This window comes from Cicer arietinum, chromosome 4 (assembly GCF_000331145.2).
Source record: "Cicer arietinum cultivar CDC Frontier isolate Library 1 chromosome 4, Cicar.CDCFrontier_v2.0, whole genome shotgun sequence".
NCBI classification, from domain to species: Eukaryota; Viridiplantae; Streptophyta; class Magnoliopsida; order Fabales; family Fabaceae; genus Cicer; species Cicer arietinum.
In genome coordinates, this window is record NC_021163.2 from 64,899,874 (window position 1) to 64,904,828 (window position 4,955).

The window sequence follows — 4,955 nt, forward strand, 5'->3', positions numbered from 1 at the left end:
TTCCCTACGCATAATTGACTCCCGAACTCAAGATTTATTTTCAAATACCATTTTTTTTATTTTTTTATTTTTAAGGGTTTATCAATATTCTCTCTATTTTAAAATAAATTTTGGTGGCGACTCCATTGAATTTCGAGAAACACTCGAAATTTTAGGCTGCGACACCACTTGAATCGTGAGGGGGAGATTTGTTGAATGGATTCACTCCCCAAGTGGAATCTATAAATTTTATTAATATTATTATAATTATTATTAGTATTAATATTGTTACTATTATTATTATTGAAATAAAAGAAAGACAGAAAAAAAATTTAATAGGTTTGGCCCATTTTGAGAAAGAAAATGACTTAAATCCTAATTATAATAATAAAAGGAATAATATTAAGGAAGAAGCAGAAAAAGGCAGCCGCGTGCACAATAACGAGATATAGAGAAGAAGAAAAAGGTTTGGATCGGGTGGTGGCAATAGTTGTGTAGCAAATTTGCTCTGTTTGATCTACAAATTTAGTATGTTATTCCTATTTGTTGTTTTAATATACAGTCTGAGTAGTTTTAGCTTCTTTGCGAGTTACTTTGACATACACATTTTAGTAGAAGATTGTTATAAGGTTGTTATTGTTGATTGACGTTCCCTATTGTTATTAGGAATACTTTAGTGTACCTATTAATTATTATAGTGGAAGTTTGTACTGGATTAGGTCCCGTAGTTTTTATTATCTCAATTTGAGGAATTTTTCCGCGTTATTTTGTCTCATATTTAATTTTTTGCCAATTATTTTTGCTGTAATTGTATTTTTTTATTTGACGAAAAAAATTTATTCTACATTATTAACATAATTATCGCTAATTATCTCTGATTTTTTTTTTCCAACAATTATTAATATGATTAATATTTTTATAGTAAAACAACATCGATGGATCATTTAACTTAATTTATATAAAAAATTTCATAGGTCGTTTGAACTTTCAATTGTAAATTTGTTGCCGAGAGTCTTGACAATTTGAAAACGTAAATTATATATTTATTTCATAGCATATAAACTACTTCGTAATATATATTATAATATTGAAGAATTTAATTTTCATGTTAATGCAAATTTTTTTACATACTTAACACATTACAACTATTTATTAAAATAATTTTAAAAATAATTATTATAAAAATTAAATATCTCTAATAATTTAACGGTTGTGATTAAGTAATATATTGTTAAAATTATTTACACTACTGCGTATATAATAAATCTAATATTTAATCCATCAAAGTCAACATAGTATTTTTAAGTTTTTATATAAAATTGTAATCTCTTTGTTATCAACAACAAGAGTTTAATTATGAGGTTGAGTGGTGAAATATTCTCTATACTATCATTCAATTGCCATGCACACAAAATTGTAACACAAATGCACTAAAAAAAGAAAGTTGGTGTATTGTGTAAATATATTTAAAGATATATAACTAATTTGACACAAATAAATTAATATAAATGATGTACATAAAAACTTTAAATTAAATTAAAAGATTTTTTTTATATAATTTTGTCTATTTTTATTTGTAAAAAGATATAAAAAGTTAGTGAAGTTTAAATAAATAAGTAATTAAACCAGTTTAAAGTTTTTTTCCAAACAATATTTTTTTTAGTAAATTGGTTATCTTCCACTGATATGAGACAAATATTAAAAGTTTTGAAATATTTGTTAAAATATTTGCATGACTGCTTTTGGACTTGGTTCATCCCCCAAAGGTAAGTTTTAACTAAATCATTTGGTACTCTGACTAACTCATAAGTTGGATTTAGTGTGCCACAATATCTTGATAAATGCACCCCCAGGTGTCCAGATTTGAATAAAATCTAATCTGTTTGCCAATCATTTTACTTAAAGATTTGGGATATCATGAGATTGGATTAATTTCATTATTAGCATCTTCACCTATTCTATCATTTTTCTTTTTCTTTAGGCAGCTCATGTGTATCACTTTTATCGTCATATATGATCAATTGCATCTATCAAATGTCACGTATTCATTTTTTTAAACTATTCTATAATGTAAATAAGTTATTATATGTTGTTTAATTTAAATTTATATAAGTCATAAGAGTTAGAAAGAAATTAAAGAAGATGGGGTGTTTGGGGTTGGTGAATTATTCTCATGTTGTTTTGTATACAAATCCCATGTGAGGCATTCGTGATTAATACACACAAACCGCAACAATGACAAAAGTCTTCCGTAGAATCCGGCATATGAACATGTCTTACGAATGTATGTACTAAGAACTATAACTAGAACGAACATCAACCACTAATTTCTCTCTCATTATTCGTCATGTTCTATTTTACTATACTTTCTCTAAATACTTCAAAATTTGTAATGCAAAAAGCATTGTCAAATCTGATTTTTTTTTTGCCCCTTGCTTGTCAATGATTCCATTCAATTTCGATTGGCTACATTTGGGAGTCAAATTTGAATTTCATAATCCCCAATTAGTCTCAAGTCGATCCCATCTAGAAAATATATATATGTGCATATAAAAAATGAGTATTGAGATTGTGGGGTGTTGAAATAATAATTTTAATTATCATTTTAAAATATTGCTAATGTGGGACTAAAATAATATAGTCTTATAATTTTAAAGATTAATATTTAATATAGATAAAGTTTTTAAAATGGTTTCGGGTGAGTGAGTCGATGCAGTACTTTACATTTTAGTTTGAGTTAGGTTGAAACTAATAATTCAAAATCAAATAGATTGAGACGATGACATGAATTCTATAGAGTTCCGGCAGACCTTTTTTGAAATTAAATGTCAATGGTCTATTTATTTTATTTGTCAACGAGTATGTGAGATTTAGATTCAACAACTAATTAATAACAAAAAAAACTAATAAGATTACTAATAAGATAAGCTTAGTCTACTAATTCATCTTCCAAATCAATGCATCTCATAGAAAGTAAATTGAACTAGATGTCTCAAAACTGTAATTCACTCTATCTCACACTCTATTGTGTATGTGGTTCTGCTAGAGTGACTCTTCCTTATTTTGCCTACTCGACTCTGCCTCTGCAAGCACCATCACTGCCACTCTACAAGCACAATTTGCCTTTCCCTGCACACCACCCAATGGTTTTATATGTTATGTGTATAATACCTTTGATAGTTGTTGGTTGGAACTTACACATAGTTCTTAGTATAGCTAGTTTGAGGTAATAAAAGTTATTTCATGAAATTGATGCATTACATAAATCTTGAAATACTCATCTATCTATATTTAGTTAGATTGATCTTATTTTATTTTATAAATTAAAATATTTCAATTTAATTTAATTTTGGTTTAATTGTAATTTTAACCCCCTATTTTATCTGAATCGCAAAAGTAGTCCCCTATTTTATTTCTCTTCAGTTTTGGTCCCGCAAACAGAATTTTGGTCCAAAACTTGATTAAGTTTCATTTTTTTTTCTGCGTTTATTTAAGTCACACCATACTTCAAGATCTCATGGTGCAACAATTGTACCATTATAAATGGTATGTGACTTGAAAAAATGAAACCTGATCAAGTGTTGGACTAAATTTCTGTTTGGGGACCAAAAGTGAGAAGAAATAAAATGAGGAGACTACTTTTGCATTCAGCTAAAATAAGGAGACAAAAACTACAATTAAGCCTTTTATTTTATAAATTAAAATATTGAAATATTAAAAAAGATTAACTGACCTATTGACCGACTAAATTTATATAAACTGAATTGGACTTCATTATTTGCAGTCCAATTAAAAAAGAATTAACCTTAATCTGAGTCAGATATGACAACTCCAACTCTAGATGTTAGTCTATTTAAACAATTTTAAAATGCATATGACACAAAATTTGTATTTAATTCTTTCAAATAAATAATATGTATATATGTCAAACGTTAATTTTCTATATTTACTTTATATTCACCTTAAAACAATCAAATTATGAATGCTTAGAGCTATAAAAAAAGTAATTAGTGGAAGAGTTTAATAAAATATCACAAAACAAAACCTAAATAATTACTTTGTCAATAATATTGAGTATGCATTAGATTAATAAAATGAGAATGTAAAAAATTAAGCATTCCAAAACTTAAATTATTATTATATATCTTGAGAGAAACTTCATTACTATTCAATGAATTTTTACATAAGCATATGATATATGTATATATATCGTTAGTATATAAAGTTTAATCTCAATAAATAATAGAAGAGTCCCGGTTAGTATGTGAATACATTTTCAAATAGAAATATAATATAAACATTTTGAAGGCATGCTGTAGAGATTGTATAAGGTTATTAATATGATGACGGTTGTATAAGAGTAGAGTTGATTAAGTATCCCACGGAAAAGGAGGGAAGCATGTCTTAACGTAAGGTATACAGCCAATTAATAATTAGTGGCTCATTGGTGTACTAGTAGTTACATGCTAATCATTTTCAATCATTTGATGCACTAAAAAAATATTTGAATTAATATGAATAAATATAATTAAGGACATGATTAATTAGGAGCTACGACCCCACCCACCAAAATTTGTCTTGGACTTAATGCTCTTTAATAGATAGTGAAGTCTCCTCTTGGCATCATGATTTTTGTTAGTTTCCTCAAATATAACTTATTCACGTCAAAAGAGCTCGAACAATTAATATTTCTTAGTCGTGATCTTTTTTAAAACTTGAAAATTTTACTCTACTTTTGATAGGCCCTTGACAGCTATAAAAAAATTAAAAATAATAGTGATATAGGTTAAGAGTCTAACATCACATTAATTGAGAATTTGAGATATAACCTGAATAAAAGTTTATAAACGAGACAATTATCAAATAAGTTAGTGTTGTAGATATGAATTAAATTTATAAGTTTTATATGCACACGACATTTTTATCAAAATCTTAAAACAATAGATGTATACATATATATATAAGTAATTATATTT